We start from the raw sequence: 18,640 nt of genomic DNA on the forward strand, positions 1-18,640 counted from the left end.
CGAAATTCTGTGTCAAAATTGGCAATAATCGACTTAATTCACTATTTTACTATGAAAATGGTTCATTTCTCGCTTCAAATTTTCATATTCAAACGGCACAATAAAAAATAAACCAATTTTTAATCGAATAGCGTCATTTTTTTTCTACCGGTGTGTAGGTGAAATTCATACCATGGCAAAATGTTCCGGCGTAAGCGTTTCCGAGTTATTTGAGAAATTTTAAATGTTCATTATACATTACTTTGAAATAGTTACAACCTCAATTTCAAGATGGCGGCCGTATGCAAATTAGACAAATCGGACTTATTTCTCCATATGATCGCCGCGGCGCCACAGGCAGGGCCAAATATGCCCCCCCCCCCCCAAAAAAATCCAAATTCACAATATTCTTCCACTCTAATTCAGGATTATAATGTCCATGAAGCCCTGTATTGTGCCCCCTGAGTTAGGGGTTCAGGCTAGTGGGGCCAATAAGACCATGTATTAACAAGATGCCAAAAGGCCTTAACGGTCACCTGAGTACCATAGCCCATACACAGAATTGTCGAGGAGTCTTATAAATGCATTTAATTGAGTTTCATTATGGAGTTGAAGATTATAACATTGTTATATTACCCTGTATATTACCCTAATGGCCTATATCACGACGACCAATTGCATTAGGTCATTAGTGACACAAGTGACCTAAAAATGTGTTATAATCTTAGAAAATCTTCTTCTCTATTGTAATATACATTTGATAAAAACTAAATCGATGGTTGTGATTGTTATGAACTCTTCTACCTAAATTGTGAAATGCATGACCCTTGGGACAGGGGTTTAAATTATGCCCTAAGGCGGGGCCAATATAGCCATGTACTAAATGTTCAAAAGTCTTTTAATCTGTTTTTCACTCCACAACATGTGGGGAAATATACAATGCCTGGTTATGATAACCATAAACTCCTCTGCCTAAATTGTGAAATCCATGGTCCTTGGATCAGGGGTTCAGACTGTAGGGAGGGGGGGGGGGGCAATAGAGTCATATAGTGTTAATGCACATAATGTTTAAAAATCTTTTTCACTACTCTCGCACATCTGTAAGAAAAATTGACTTCATAATAATGCTCACCAGGAAGTTCTCTACTAAAATTGAAAATTTCATGTCTCTTGGCGTACGTGTTTTGACTCTAGGACGGGGCCAAAATTGATGCACAGTGTTAACGCATACAATGTTTAAAAATCAACTTCTCTATTCACACACACGTTAGAAAAACTGAATTCATAATTTTTTAGACCAGGAAGCCTTCTACCAAAATAAGAAATTTAATGTCCCCAAGGTAACGTTAGGGGTTTGACTTTAGGGCGGGGCCAAAATTGTCATATAGTGTTCATGCAATTAATTTTTATAAAAATTATCCTCTATACTTCTGCTGATACTATATAAAACCTGACTGCATACATAGAAAGAAAATAAAGACGTCTATCAAAATTTCATGTCCCCAATGTAGGGATTTTAATTTAGGGCGGGGCACAAACAATCATATATACCCATTATTGCCGAGTACCCATTATTGGCGATTGTTAAATAAAGGCTAAATGTATTCAGCGCGTCGGCGCGCCCATCTCATCTCTAGGATTCCAAGTAAAACCTTCCCATAGTAAAACACTTAAATGACGTCGATTTTTCTTTATTTTGAAACATTATCGCTTACATTCATGTAAAGAAATTTCGACCCCGATAGTAATTACCTTGACACATAGTTTTGATTAATTTTTACAACGGTAGACGGTAGAGATTTTATAAATCGCAGATTTGCTCTTTAGTGACACAAACCAAAATTCTTTGCATTCCATTTTTAATTCCAGATTTTACAATGGATATTGTCTATTTTGCTATAACTTTGAGCGGTTAGAGCTTTTGCTTCTAATTTCTTTGGACATCAGCTAACAGTTTTTTAAATCTTTAATATAACATTGATCCTGAAGTCCAGTCTAAAGCATTACATGCCAACAGAGACATAAACAACATTAACACAAATGTTTTTATGTTTCTGATGCTAAACAGGGTTTCGGTGTTTTACAAACACATGCTGTCCGTATTTATTAATACCAACTTAGAATATATAATCGTCTAGAAATTGGACTCGTTGAGTCAATAGCCCAACTGGCCTAAACATTATAAATGGGGTCGTCCAGTATGTAGATTTACATGTATTACAATACTAAGTGATATAATCGCAAGATTTCTCCATACTGTATTTATTGTGAATGATATCAAATATATGTTAACATACGGCTAATCGTCGTCTGAGCAATGATATCGTACGGTTAATGACAAGAAGGCCCATGGCTTGTACAGACATTTTCTATAACTTTAAATTTTCTCCCGCACCCATTTCCCGATATATTGTTATTATTTTATAAAGCGAGAACTTCTTGCCAATTCAAATAATAATACAAGGTACTACGTACTATACATATGCGCACAGGATAACCAAATAATATGTTTCCCTCTCAGCTTTGAACCCGTACCTATTACATGATCAATGAATACTTATCCAGGGTACGATTTTACCGCGTGGATGGTGGTCCAGAGCATAGATGTCTGACATTGAAATATTTATTTTAGAAATATGATAATCTTCTGTACTACAATAATAATTATTATAGTTCAGAGAATTATCTCATTATCGCAAGAAATATGTTTAACATCATCCAGCTGCGTGTGCTTCCCTCTCCTCAATGCTCTCGAGAAAAAATAAAGCTGATTTCTAGTGGTATTTAGCATTATATGAAAATAACATGAAGGTTGATGTCAAAAAACGTAAAAGTGTATTATAACGAACACATCAAACAAACAGAATTCACGGCAGTATTAAAACATTTTTGGATTTTTCTCTCATTCATGTATCACCTCTACATTCTCATATACTAAATGTTTCCAATTGATTTCTATTGAAAAACACCAAGTGCCTCATTTAAATCAAACTCATTGATATCAGGATTATTTATTACTTTGTGCATCAATTACCATCGTTGTTCACTACTCATTCTGGCAGAGTGAAACATCGTGCCCGATGAAAATAATATCGTATAATCGATAATCTAATTTACAAACAAAATCTGTTGCGTGAGCGCGCGGACCCGACGAATACAGTTAGCCTAAAGAAACAGAAAGATTTCCGCTATCTATTCGTTGTTTTTACCTACAAACCAAATTGAATAAATAATAAAAAAAAAATTAAGACACTGTAGTAAATATTCTAATTAAAGCATCATTTCCATTAGATAAAACGTTACGATGATCCCGAGTCACGTGACGGAAAGCGATTTTTTAGAGGCTATAAAAGGCCGGCGCGCTATTGAACGGAGTTCAGTTGGCGGATAGCTGCAGAAGCGTAAGGAACTCCACGGGTAAGAATTGTAGGTCTCATTTGCGGTGTCTCAAATTAATGCAGACGGACCATTTGAGATTTATATATTCTTCGGTACTGTACTAGTAGTTAATACAAAGCCGGGAGGGTGATTTTAGGCACTAGGTTTCAGACTGCGGTCTGGGAGGCTTTGGTTCAGCACACTTGCTGGAACGTAGAGTTTCAGACAAATAAAGGTTTCAAGCACAGAGGGTTAAAAGGAAAATTTATTATATCATTCAATCATAGTTGTGATCAAAGTGAAGTGATTTTCATTGAATTATAATAATCAAACTAAACGTAAAGTAACGTTAAGAAAAATTAATATCACTCGTGGTTAGAACCCACAAAACACATTACAACACTGTAAGAGTTCATAATAAAGAAAATTTACTTCAAACATCTCGGAACTCACCTTTGTAAAAGTATCACATTTATATCCGTGCGATGACACATGCCACAGAATGTTTGACTTTTAATCCACTTTGATGACAGGCATATTTTGTTTATGTCCAAATTCGAAGAATATTTACCTCCGTGTTATGATATTTAACAAAAATAAGCAAGATATCATTTCTTCTACACAAAATTTAAGAAAGAAAACGAGCGTCTGCTTGCCTGTAAGACGCCATTTTGTTTCCAACTTGAGGCGGATGAAAGATTTATCCACATGCACCTGCGGTGTAAATCAGAGGCGTTGCTATTAACTTTCACACTTATTATTTCTTTTATTTGACATACTAAAACTTATATTAAAAAGGTTTTTTATTAAATAAACAATGCATTTATGGATCTCAAAAAAACAGACAGACCTTATCCTTTTGGACTTCTCCAAAGCCTTCGATAAAGTCCCCCACGAGAGATTACTCTACAAGGCCAAAAGGTCCAAATTTCAATGGATCAGGGACTTCCTCAGTGGAAGGAACCAGCGTGTATTGTATGATGGGAAGAGCTCCAACAATGCCCCCGTCCAGTCAAGAGTCTCTCAAGGGACCGTTCTTGGTCCGCTGATGTTCGGCCTCTTCATTAATGACCATTCGGAATATGTCCATCACTCCAATGTGCGACTTTTCGCTGACGTTTGCGTACTTTATCGTAACATACAATGTATGTACCAACACAGAAACTGTTAAACTACAAGAAGACCTCAATAGCTTATTACAGTGTGAAACAGACTTGCAGATGGAGTTCCATCCCAGCCAACTGCTGAGAGTTACCAACAAACGCAAACCTGTGACCAACTCTTACAACATCCGTGGACACCAGTTAGATGTTGTGGTCTCTGCCAAATACCTCGGGGTTACCATCCACAAGAACCACATATGGAATGAACATAACGACAACATCACGAAGAAAGCAAATTCCACCAGAGCTTCCATACAATCATACAACGCAACTTGCAGCACTCCATGAGGTCCAGTCTACGTTAGAGTACCACCATCTTTTATCCAGTTTTAACCTCACATCCCCTGTATATTCATGCACTTGTTGTCACACCGAGCACAAGCCGAAGTGCGATGATACTTCAATGAGTATACACATGGGAGTAGAGAAGAAGATTTTTGAAGATTAATTAAATACATTTTTACTATTGGCCATATTGGCCCCACCCTTGAGCCTGAACTGACACAGGGGTCATGAATTTCACAATTTTGATAAAGGGCTTCATGGACTTCATAACCAGACATTTAATTCTTCACATATATATATATTGGTGTAGAAAAGATTCTGTAAGATTTAATACATTCTAACAATATGGCCATATTGGCCCCACCCTAGAGCCTGAACCCCTGACCAAGGGGCCATGAATTTCACAATTTTGGTAGAGGGCTTCATGGACATGATAGTCATGCATTCAGTTTTTAACAAATATCCTAAGGTTTAATACATTTTAACTATATTGGCATATTGGTCCTACCCTAGAGCCATTTTAATGAAAGAAATGAGTTAATTCACACATTTAGAGAAAGAAAGGAAGAAGCTATCAAAGTTTAGATATTGTGAACGTTATTTTCCATTGCTTCTTCATAATGGAGTAACTTTCCCTTGCTTTTCATGATAGAGAATATAATGTAATTAAGATGTTGTATGCTGAAAAGAGCTATACAAGTATTTTAAAACGAGAACAGTTTTTTGAATTTTTATAATAAACTCTTAATATTAAAGTAATAACTGACTAACTAAAATCACTGATAAACACTACATGTAAAAGTAGTTTGGTATAGATACCAAATAGTGATGAAGGGTATATGTAGTTTACATATTTAAAAGCTGGATCAGTAGTGAATAACTAATTATAGATAAATTTTTTAAAAACTTTTTTTTGTTTAAATGCCCATAGGAAGAGTTTCTGTCTGTCCCTGGAGATGGGGGATGGGAGGTTGTTTTCTATATAACATGTATACTAGTCACATTGATTTAGTTTATTTATGAACACAGACACATAAAAGTTATCTTGAAAGTTAACAAAATGGGAGGTTGTTTTCTATATAACATGTATACTAGTCACATTGATTTAGTTTATTTATGAACACAGACACATAAAAGTTATCTTGAAAGTTAACAAAATATTTCTATCAGAACCTTATATTTTCTTCAATATCAGGTCATGCACTCTATTATAATCTTTAAAAAAAATTGCTAAAATTATAGGTTTCATAGTACTTTTTGAAAGATTTTTGGCAAGAACGTGGTCGTCATTACAATATTTTGGTTTTTTTTCATCCAGAATGAAACTTAATTAAATGCATATATGAGACTCCTCGACAAGGGTTTGTATGGGTGATTTTACTCATGTGACCATTAAGGCCTACTGGCCTCTTGTTTATACCAGATCTTTATATTTTATATTGCACAAAAACATTTATTCTGCTTGTTATCACTTTCATAAATCATACCTTCAAATAGTATTTTCGTTGACTTTTAGATAGGGGGATACCATAAATAAACATCATACTCTGCTTGACCATAATGAAAACTAGTAGGTATTGGTTTTTGGTTTTGGGGTTTTTTTGTGAAGGGGGGGGGGGTGGTGGTACTACAAAAAAAATTTGAACAATTTTCAAATTATGTTTAATTGAATAATACAATTCTCTGAACAAAACTTGCGTCTTGCGTTGTAATATACTTGTTTCAGTTGTTTGAAATTATTAAATATTAACCAAATAAATCAAATAAGTTAATAAAATTTAAATTTTATTACAAATTAAACATACGATCTTATTTATTGCACCTGGTTAGAATAAAAGAAGACTAGAAAATGAAAATATGTTGTACCATTTATAGTGACTAGGAAGTTAGGAACAAGTTCAAACTTTAAACAATAAACATTAACAATTTAAAATGTAACAATTTAATTTGAAATTCAGAGTTCAAATCCTATTTCAGAAATTGGATATGGAAATATTTCCTGAGTCATGTTATTGTTGGGATCTTGATTTGCGGCATTTGCCTCGTCCGTGAGGCTTGCACATGGCGCCGCCATTTTGTTTAAACCTATTTTCGTTTTGATGTTTGAAAAAAAGTCAAGCCGTACGAAGAATTTTCATAAAATACGTTTTTATACCCCCGCAAACGAAGTTGGGGGGGGGGGGGGTATATACGAATCACCTTGTCCGTCCGTCCGTCTGTCCGTGCAAAATTCGTGTCTGGTCCATATCTTTCTTATGGAGAACCATTGGAGGTTCTTACTTTACACAAAGATTGCTTATGACGTAAAGGTGTGTCATGACCTTGGCCCAAGGTCATTTGGTCAAGGTCACTGGCAGAAAAAGTGCAAAATTTGTGTCTGGTCCATTTCTTTCTTATGGAAAAGCATTGAAGGTTCTTACTTCAGACAAAGATTGCTTATGACGTAAGGGTCATGACCTTGACCCAAGGTCATTTAGGCAATGTCAAGGTCACTGACAGGAAAAGGGAAAAATTCGTGTCCGGTCCATACATGTATCTTTCTTATATAGACGTTATTAATTTACATTAAGATTGCTTTTAACCTGAGGGTGTCATGACCTTGACCCAAGGTCAGTTGAGGAAGTTTAAGGTCATTGTTTAAAAAATGCCTAATTTCTGTCTGTGTCATGTATTGTAAGAATGGAAATAATTAGAAGCTAAAATTTTAAACAAAGCGTGCTTGTCTCAGGCCACATAAAATTATTGATAAGATTCTCATCCCCGTCTCTCTGAAAATGGCCTGCCCCGATGTATTGTTTTTGTGGGGGGAGGGCAAAAAAATGTGGGGAAAAAAATTCGGAAAAAAATTGGGCTCAGTATTGTTTATTTTAAATGGCTGCTTGACATGATGATTTCGATTGATTTGAGTCATGTTTGTTAACATAAGGATGCACATGTCCTCATGCATTAACAGTTTACTTGAAATAAAATGGAATTTAAAGAATAGAAATTGGTTTGAGTACTTTTATAAGCATTAACAGTTTTAAAAAATTGAGCACTTGTTTTTTTATAGAATATTGGAAGGTGAAATAGATTCATCCAATATTTTCTATAATTACAGAAAAAATACATGAGTTATGATTTTTTTCTTGGCGGGGGTATCAATTGTGAGCTTGCTCACAGTACCTCTAGTTTTTGGGGTTTTTTTTTTTTTACATAATCGATTATGAAAATCGACATCGGGAGACATCTAGCGACCGATTTTCGATTGTCGCCGATAAACGTCCCATCACTAATATATATATATATATATATATATATATATATATATATATATATATATATATGGCACATGTTCTTATCTTAAAGGATTTTTGTGACTTTTATAATATTTTGCAAACAAAAAATAATTTTTAGATTAAAAAGGTCAAGCAAGATGAAAACTTTGCTAAACTTCACTTTTCTATGTTTCATCTGTTGATGTTTAAGGTTTGAAGTCAACGTATTTTGAAATCATCTTCTGGACAATTAAAACAAAGGGTCGTGGTAAAAAAAATTCAACAATAGTTCGTCTCAGTAATAATATTGTTCTTCGTTTTAAGAGCGAAATTCTAATAAAGCATATATAGGAAATGACTAGGAATGTTTTTTTTCATATTTAACCTTAAAATCAAATTAGGTGAAGGTCAAATTTTATTGAAAAGGTTCATTTAAGTATTATACCATCTATTTAGGGTACAGATTTTAAGTCCGTAAAGGTAAGGAATCTCATGTTATGGCCCCGACAACATTCTTTAGGAAATTATATAGTTGGTGTGTGTTTCAAGTGTTTAGTCTTTAAGTCATATATATCGAAGTTAGAGTCTGGACCATTTTTAGCTCACCGAGATGAAAGCTCAAGTGAGCTATTCTGATCACATTTTGTCTGTCGTCCGTCTGTCTGTCTGTCCGTCCGTCTGTCCGTCTGTCTGTAAACTTTTCACATTTTCAACATCTTCTCAAGAACCACTGGGCCAATTTCAACCAAACTTGGCACAAAGCATCCTTAGCCTAAGGGGATTTAAATTTATGAAAATTAAGGATCACGCCCTTTTGCAAAGGGAGATAATAAGGAATTTATGAAAATTTTCGAGAAATTTTCAAAAATCTTCTTCTCATGAACCATAAGACCAGGAAAGCTGAAACTTGTGTGGAAGCATCATCAGGTAGTGTAGATTCTAATTTGTGAAAATCATGACCCCCGGAGGTAGGGTGGGGCCACAATGGGGGGTCGAAATTTAACATAGGAATATATAGAGTAAATCTTTAAAAATCTTCTTCTCATGAACCATAAGACCAGGAAAGCTGAAACTTGTGTGGAAGCATCATCAGGTAGTGTAGATTCTAATTTGTGAAAATCATGACCCCCGGGGGTAGGGTGGGGCCACAATGGGGGGTCGAAATTTAACATAGGAATATATAGAGTAAATCTTTAAAAATCTTCTTCTCATGAACCATAAGACCAGGAAAGCTGAAACTTGTGTGGAAGCATCATCAGGTAGTGTAGATTCTAATTTGTGAAAATCATGACCCCCGGGGGTAGGGTGGGGCCACCATGGGGGGTCGAAATTTAACATAGGAATATACAGAGTAAATCTTTGAAAATCTTCTTCTCATGAACCATAAGACCAGGAAAGCTGAAACTTGTGTGGAAGCATCCTCAGGTAGTGTAGATTCTAATTTGTGAAAATCATGACCCCCGAGGGTAGGGTGGGGCCACAATGGAGGGTCGAAATTTAACATAGGAATATATAGAGTAAATCTTTAAAAATCTTCTTCTCATGAACCATAAGACCAGTAAAGCTGAAACTTGTATGTAAGCATCCTTAGGTAGTGTAGATTCAAAGTTGTGAAAATCATGACCCCCGGGGGTAGGATGGGGCCACAATGGGGTGTCGAAGTTTTACATAGGAATATACAGAGTAAATCTTTGAAAATCTTCTTCTCATGAACCATAAGACCAGGAAAGCTGAAACTTGTGTGGAAGCATCCTCAGGTAGTGTAGATTCAAAGTTGTGAAAATCATGATCCCCGGGGGTAGGGTGGGGCCACAATGGGTGGTCGAAGTTTTACATAGGAATATATAGAGTAAATCTTTTAAAATCTTCCTCTCAGAAACTAATCAGCCAGGAAAGCTGAAACCTGTGTGAAAGCATCCTCAGGTAGTGTAGATTCAAAGTTGTGAAAATCATGACCCCCGGGGGCAGGGTGGGGCCACAATGGGGGATCGAAGTTTTACATAGGAATATATAGAGTAAATCTTTAAAAATCTTCCTCTCAGAAACTAATCAGCCAGTAAAGCTGAAACTTATGTGGAAGCATCCTCAGGTAGTGTAGATTCAAAGTTGTGAAAATCATGACCCCAGGGGGTAGGGTGGGGCCACAATGGGGTGTCGAATTTTAACATAGGAATATATAAAGTTAATCTTTAAAAATCTTCCTTTCAGAAACTAATCAGCTAGGAAAGCTGAAACTTGTGTGGAAGCATCCTCAGTTAGTATAAATTCATAGTTGTGAAAATCATGATCCCCAGGGGTAGGATGGGGCCACAATGGGGGGTCAAAGTTTAACAAAGGAATATATATGGTAAATCTTTAAAAATCTTCTTCTCAGAAACTAATCAGCCAGATGATTCTTTATAATTGTTAAGACTTTGGCCCCAGGACAATTCTTTGGCCTCACAAGAAGGTTCAGAGTTTATGTACGTTTATATCCCATATATAAACAATTGTTAAGGATCTTTTTGAGAACTGCAATACTCAACATATGATATGACTATAAAATCGTCCTGTTAGAAAAGGGACTAATGATTATAAACATAAGAATATCCAGGGGAAAATGGATTTTATTTATACAGGATCAACATGTATTATTGTACATTGTCCAGATAGTTTGTATTATGACTCCATTAAGCTGATTTTATTATACCTATTGTTCCTCAGGTGAGCGATGTGGCCCATGGGCCTCTTGTTTCTTAATTTGACTCGAGTTTAACAACAGTAATTCTACGTGTATATCATTATTATTTGATTCAAGTTTGAAGTCCTTCAGTCAAAGTATATTCAAAGAATGACAATGTTTATTTCAAATCCGACCTTGAAAAAAATATTAAATAAATGTCTAATACTTTGGTAAGGTTTTGCTAGGTTGATATAATATACTATCCGTTTATGATAGAAATTAAAAGTCTGTATGTTTAAAGAATCTCATGCTAATATGGTCCGGACAATATTTTTTAGAAAATGATTGATCTTGAGATACAAGATAGAATAAGGCCACTAATATAGGTCGACAGTTTTAGTGGCGAGCACTCCTATTCAATAACATCTATCAATGTTTCAAGTTTGAAGTCTTAATGTCAAAGGCTGTTTAGTCTCGGGATCGAAGTAGAAAAGCCACGTTTATCGGCCATGCTGACCCTGCTGATGAAAGCATCTTCACTATGTTCGTGACGTCTAAGAACACTCCTTGAAAGTTGAATGTGCTTGACTTTATAATTTTCAGACAAGAATCTAGGAATCCTCCGAGCCCTAACTCTGACCATGTCCATTCAAAATTGTATGTACATGCCCAGTGCTAACCCTAACAATTGCAGCTAATTTTGGTATCTTTTGCGTTGGTCTGTCATTAACGTATTGAACGGTTTTGATAAGATTTTCATCAACCAATCTTTTTCTTTCTCTCCCAGAATCGCCTTTCACAGAGCTCCTGTCCTGTCCTGAAAAAAAATTGCCATTTGTAGACAAGAGTCTTTTAGTTAGTTTTATACCCGTTTTGACAAGCATTTCACATTGTACTAGTGTTAGCTGGCGATGTTTTGAGCGCAACACAAAATCTAATGAATTTTCGCTGCTTCGTCCAGCAACATGGCGTCATTATTAATGTCGTTTTCAAAAAGAGCACACCGCATTAAAATAACGATTTCTCTGCTTAAACTTCAAATACATTGATGAGAATCTGTAATTTCATTAATTTATATTTCATACCCTTCTCAGTACATTCCGTTTGGCAATAAAATAACAACAATGTTTAAAGAAATAATAAATTAAATCTCAAAATATCACTGGAATTGTCTTAAACCATCTGTAATTAAAGTATCTGTTTAATTTCATTGGCATGTTCGCGTATAACAAGCGCAGTGACAAGTATTATTTAATTTCAAATGGTTAGTCTCGGAGGAAATTTATTCCATGAAGAGACGTATCAAAGACATGTATAAAATATGTGTATACCACGCATCATATCCACATGGAAATTACACACTGCAATATGCAGTAGGCCCCTTCATTCAAATTCCCTTCGCAAACATTTCATCCTATTTTCATTCTAATTTAATATTTTTTCTGGACACTGTCTACAACTCAGTAATATCAAATTTTTTCTTAAGAGACCATATCAGGAATACATGCATTTGTCATGACTTTTGATTAATTGCTTGAAAAGGGTTTTGTGCATCTACAGATGAGACATGTCATGTGATTCTCTCCCGATGAGTTCACGAACAAAAATTCACGTGAAACTTGCGTTGTATAATCAGGCATGACAAATTACAAACATGTCTAACGGCATTGAGAAATATATTTTTTCTCATTATTTTTAGATTGTGCTTTATTTGTTCCTGTTATGTAGACCGGCATATTTGATGATTTCCTGGCTGATATAACGATGTTGACATTTTATTTGCCAGGTAAACCGTCAGAACCGACGCCATAACAAAAACTGGAAAGTCGGCGTTTCTGTCTAAAAGCGGCGTTCAAGTCTCAATTTTAACCAATATATATTAAAACTCACCAAAGTGTCGCTTAAAATAAAATTCTTCTCATATATTGATAAGCACACCGATAAGTAATTGCAGTATACCGTATACTCTCGCGATATTTAAAAGTGATTGAAATAAAAACAAATCAGAAAGTTCTTAAATTGTGTTCAACTATCAACATGTGTGTTTATGGTATGTTACATGTAGAACCCTAAAAAAGCGTTATTGTAAGTTACTTCGTACTATTAATTAGTTTCGATTTAAACATTTTATTCGACTCACATTTTTTTTTAAGATTGAGCGGAGAAAGCCGCCGCCTCCATTTTTCGTAATGGGCTTGGAGGTTTTCTTGGCAAGTATATATCGAAATCGTTAAAATAGCCAGAAAAACGTCAGATATTTTCATTTAGGTAACAGAATGTTATGTGTTTCGTCATTAACTGTTGTACTCTGCACAATATTCAATACAGTAATTTTACAAATGAAGTATAGAATTTAAACAGGTTTTTCTTTTACGTTCATAAATGTGTCGCTTCAAAAATGTTGTTTAAACTCGAACAAAAAGAATTTCATTTAAATCTACATTCGAGAAAGTTTAGTTGTTGAATTAGTTATTTGTATATTGCATGTAATAAGAAATCAATGCGTGTGACTCGAATACGTGTTGCTCTTCTATCGAAACCTTATTTCGAAACAGGGTTTATTTGATTATCTAACAACTTTTTGTCATGAACATCTTAATGGACATGCACGAAAATATATTAAAGGGGGATTTAAGTTGCTAATTAATCGTTATATATTACACCGCGTTGTGTTCTACCGGTGCACATAAAGGTATATAAAAAGAGAAAAAGCCGACAATAGATAGTGTGTTGCAGGACTTTATTTTAAAGCAAAAGCAAATCAAGAAGAAAAATGAAGCTTTGCCTAACATTCCTCTTGTTATTTTTCGTGTTTCTGACTGTGTTTGAAAAAGCAACAGGAAAACCAGAACGAAAGATTGCTAGAGTTTCCGCAGGTAACACTTTTATGAAATTGATATACATTAGATAGATTTATGCAGTATGCACAAAAATCGATATTTTTTTAAAGGTTTTGATGATTTTTTTGTGAATTGTTTGGAATTTAAATGATGGTGTTTTTATTCTGTTATTACAATAACTGACTCAGTTTAAAATATAGTAATTATTTTTTGCGAAATATATGCAGAAAATAAAATATGATGTTATGCTTAAAGTACTAATGCAGAATACCTTATTTAGTTTATTTTTTAAACTACATGTACCTTGATTAACGAAACAAAATTTATATGACACAAAGAAACAAATAAATACATTATGAAAGGAAAACCAATTTCGCTGAAAATAAAAGGTCAGATTTTCATTTCATTTGTCCAATATTTTAACATTGCCATAAAAAACAACAGTATATTTATGCATCGTTCGATAGAAAATTGAATGCAAATACTTTTGTCTAATATCAACCGTTTACATTCTAAAAGTGCGACAAAAAATAAATATATTGCAGCCAATTGTAAAATGGTTCAAGGTGTGCAAGTAAAAGCATCAAAATGATCGTGTGCAATAGAGTTTTGACATCCGGCATCAACGTGCGAGAGTATATACTGAAAAGAAATAACATCTGTTTTATGTTAAGGAAGGGGTGTTTTCTGGTTTACGACTTGTCAAAAGTAAATTTGATTAAATGTTAATTAAACCAAGATGAAAGGAAATTAAAATACTATATTTTCTTTCTTTTCTTTTTTATACTATCATACAACTTGGCATAGATATAGTAATGAAAGTTTAGAATCTAACAAGGACTATATTTTGGCTGAACGTTGACGTAGAAAAATATCACGTTTTTGCAATTCAGAATTGCTGTAGACTCATGAGTCTATTTCATTTTTAAAACATTGACTTTACTGTTGGATTTTTTCAACTTCTGTGAACTAATGATAAGATACTTTTGTTTCAGAATATGTTTTTAAAGTATGATTTGCCTATCATATTACATTTTTATTAACTTTTTAAGCGCTCATTCTATAAAAAGATTTATGTGAAAAAATCACTAAAATTGGATTTTCTCTCTTTTCAAATGGTCAATATATGAGCTTTTTTGTCAAATTATATCTTTATATTAAGTCTTCATAATATGTAAAAATCAGAAATATTTTGATATTGGAAGCATAAAAAATATCATCAACATATCTTCAAAACTTAAGAAAATTAGAAGAAATGCGGGATAAGCAATTTCAATTAAAGTTCAGATATTAATTGCAGCTTAGTATTTTAAGCTAATATAGACATTTCAATATTCTATTATTTCTTTGAAGAATAGAAAAAGAAAATTCGTATCTTAAACAGGCGTCTTCATAACTTCAGATAGTTACATTTATTTTTATCATCCTTTAAGTTGACGGAAATGGTAGTGACATTGACCTGACCTTTATGCAAAAACAAGGAGGTAAAATTTGATTCAACTGATAGAATCATAAGGTTATACGATCTGTTTAACTGTTTCAAAATTTCATGAATTTCTTACTATAAAAAGGTGTGTCTAATTACAAGAAGACTCCTTCCTGAATGTTTGCATTCAATACATTAATAAAATGACTTATATGGATGGGTGACATATTTAAGAAAGTATCACTTGTTTAAAATTCAAGTTCCATTCGGCGTTTCAATAATTTTGTTTCATTTTCAGACAAACCAATAGCTAAAAAAGGAACGAATGCAGAAGTTAAGGCAAAAAGGTCATCGTTGAATTCCCGGATAAACTCAAGTACTTATTGCCCCGAATGTGCACAGCTGCAGATTGCACAAACCACAAGTATGACTGCATACGAATTTTTATTTTTCATTTACTTTCAATTTATAAATATCGTCATCGAAATTTTTTTGTCTTATCTTTTAATTTTTTTAATTTTTCATTTTAGAAAAACCATCTATAATCATTGCTGATAGCATCTGTGCCTTTTGCCAAAAATATCAAGATCCAATCAGGAGTGATTGTATAAAGAAGCACTGTTCGAATGCCTGACAATATATACATACACATTCGAATAATTCGTGTACAATAAAAGTTAATCAACTATATGCAGTATCGTTTTGTGATATTATTTGGCTTTGTTTTTTTCCCTTTATGAAATACTAAATATTCTTTATTTATTTTACTAACAAAATGCCATATCTAATAATCTCATTTGAATATTAAACAAGCTACAAGAAAAAATGTGAAAAAAAGTTTTATTATTTTTATTATGTTTTAAGAATATTCACTTTTTTTAAGGAATCGGATTAAGATCTTAGTATTCTTCGATCCCTCACCTATCGCTACACAGGAATTTAATGAAACGTAATGAAGGTCACATCTTAATGACCCTTTTGACAATCAAATTTTATGTTCCTTCACGAGTTGCACGAAATTTTGACATGATTGTGATTTTTAGGACTAGTCCTGTGAATATCGAATATATTAGTTCTGAAACAAAAGAACTACAACCCCTACCTTAGAAGACAAAGCGGATAATAAGAGTGTTCTAGTTACCTTTCAGATATACTTATAATCATCAGAGCAATTTTTCACCTTTTCCTCCACCAATGTTCCTCCTACAACAGGAAGTCGATAGTTCAAGATCGGTTACTAGTCAAATCTGTTATTATTTTAAAAGCTGTTCAGTTCAAATCAGCATGTAGAAACCTAAATGAACGGGGCAGATTGAATATTTAAGGGCACTGCTTTCTTCACCGAGAATAAGTTACTTTCATGAATTGAACCCCTTGAATTTGACAAGGAAAGATTGTGAATAAAATTTTCAAGGATTGCTAAGTTTCAGCTTTAACATAAGTTATATGGTTCGATGGTATTTTATCAATCATTATATAAAAATACAAAAATAAAGGTCATATAAATAAGCACAAACTTCGATGTAAAAGCGTCTTTGAAAAATGAAATAACTTTTCTGAAAAGATACTTTATAACTACATAAAGTACAGTTTTGATGTCATATTCCTTCATAACAGTTTGTGCAAATCCTTTGTATTTCAGATGAAAAAAATTTATTTTCAATCACGCCGTCTTTGTTTATATGTGTATCTCTTTTAACTTTGTGTCAAAGTTTTAAAACCATGCATGGAATCTGCGAGTATTGTCAACAGTTTCGAGAACTACGACAGGAACTGCGATGTATTGCTTTACTTGTCCATCAACTGTGCCAATGTTAAACGAAATGCATTATTTTTGTAAATTTTAAAAATAAACGAGTCTTTTTATAACGTCTAGCCCCATACGCTGAGACTTAAACTTGATAAACATGCGGCAAAATTTCACGTTAATTAACTTTTCGCTTAAGTATTTTAAAGAATTTTAATAAACAACTGCAAGATTTTTGTCTGTTTTCTTGTTTTTACATGTAACCCATGCGGTAGATAAAACACCAAGGGGTGGTCATATGATTGTGCAATTCATTCAATAAACATATTGTTGAATCATTAGAATTAATGGTGGCTCAATTTTCGCGGTATTCGTGAAAAGCCCTCTCCCACGAATTTACATCCTCCACGAAAACATATTTAGAAAGAGTTAGTTTTCTTACTGAAACTGAAAACTGACGTTTCCACGAAATTACACACACACACACACATTCATAAATCGACTGAGCCAACCGATAAAATTGATATCCATAGAAAAGAAGCATACAGTACCTGCTTTAGAGTCGAGGTTTTTTTTTAATGAACCACTTAGTGTCATTGCCTAGAAATACATGTAACAGTTTGTGAGTATGTACCTTAACAACAAGAATTACTGATGTCATGAATAATAATTAGAATGATTGGTATCAACAAAAATATTGTCTGTAAAATTCAACCCACCTCCACCATTCTTTGTCGTCCTCTTTAACTAAGTATTTAAAACTGGTATTGATATCTCCCTCTGGCTTCTCGATGTAAGTGGCGATCTCTGAATAGTCGCTCTCTACAACGTGTCTGGCGAGTTCTCTACATGAGTCTTCAGGAGACACTCGCTAGTAGCATTCAAAGTCTAAAAAATAAGATACATATACATTTTATTTTTTGGATACGAGTAAAATATGCCCTAGTTTTTGTTTTATCTCAGTTATCTGTGTGTGCGTGCGAGAGAGAGAGAGGGGGGGTTGCCATAAAAAGTGAACTGACAAAAAACCTTGAAACATTTGCTGACATCTCTTACTTTACGGTACGTACTTTGTCTGTTGACCGCTCTTTCCAATAAATTCTTGCCCTGTCATTGTCGTCTTTTGTGATTTTTAAGATGTGTGGCTTGGAGTGGTTTTTATGGTATTCAGGTGTGGAAAAAGCCCCTCATTGATGTTGAACACCTTGGAGGTCCAGATGCTGGTTGGTGTTGGAGTGTAGCATTTTTCAAATCCTTCTTTCAGCTTATCCATTGTCATGGCTGCCTGCTTACACAACCAGTGGCGGAATCTGAAATACAGAAGAAACATTAGGACATGTCAGCTTCATTGGTGTGTTTGTGTATGTTTGTTTTGCCACAATAATGCTATTGCATTATCTTGCAATTTTAATCAGTGATTTGGAACACTTTTCTTCCTTAATTAGTGTTTTTATATACATGCTTTTATTACTCTACTGTATATAACCTAATACCCCCCCCCCCCCCCCGGGAAAATTAAAGGGTGGGGGGGGGGGTCTTTTAAATGAAGAAAAAACCAAAGATAAAACCATTATTCGTACTTTTAGAACACCTGATCAATGTCGACCTCGTGGGTATGCCCCACCATCAAGAAAGAAACCTTCATCTTTCTGAATACACCCTTTTCCACGAGATATGCCATGAACGCTAACAAGTACCTGTTAAAGAAAAAAAGCAAATAATGTTTTATACTAAGAAAAAAAAACTTTTAAAGATATGGAAACCTGAGATGAATTTTTATAGTCAAAGAATGTTGCAAATCATTACCTGTTCGTGTTTTTCCTCGTGCAGTTGTCTTTTTGGAGAGTACATCCGGAAGAGACTCCCTTAGCATATATATGACACTTAATAATACGGATGTCAG

General features: G+C 34.1%; 1 long non-coding RNA gene across 1 annotated transcript; it reads left to right on the forward strand.

The window, feature by feature from the left end:
- The first annotated feature begins 13,282 nt into the window (after positions 1-13,282).
- Positions 13,283-15,810, forward strand: LOC105348268 (uncharacterized). Its single transcript, XR_004596132.2, has 3 exons — positions 13,283-13,600; positions 15,289-15,414; positions 15,521-15,810. It is a non-coding gene; the product is annotated as an uncharacterized lncRNA (long non-coding RNA).
- The last annotated feature ends 2,830 nt before the right edge of the window (positions 15,811-18,640 follow it).

Source organism: Magallana gigas, chromosome 2 (genome assembly GCF_963853765.1).
Source record: "Magallana gigas chromosome 2, xbMagGiga1.1, whole genome shotgun sequence".
NCBI classification, from domain to species: Eukaryota; Metazoa; Mollusca; class Bivalvia; order Ostreida; family Ostreidae; genus Magallana; species Magallana gigas.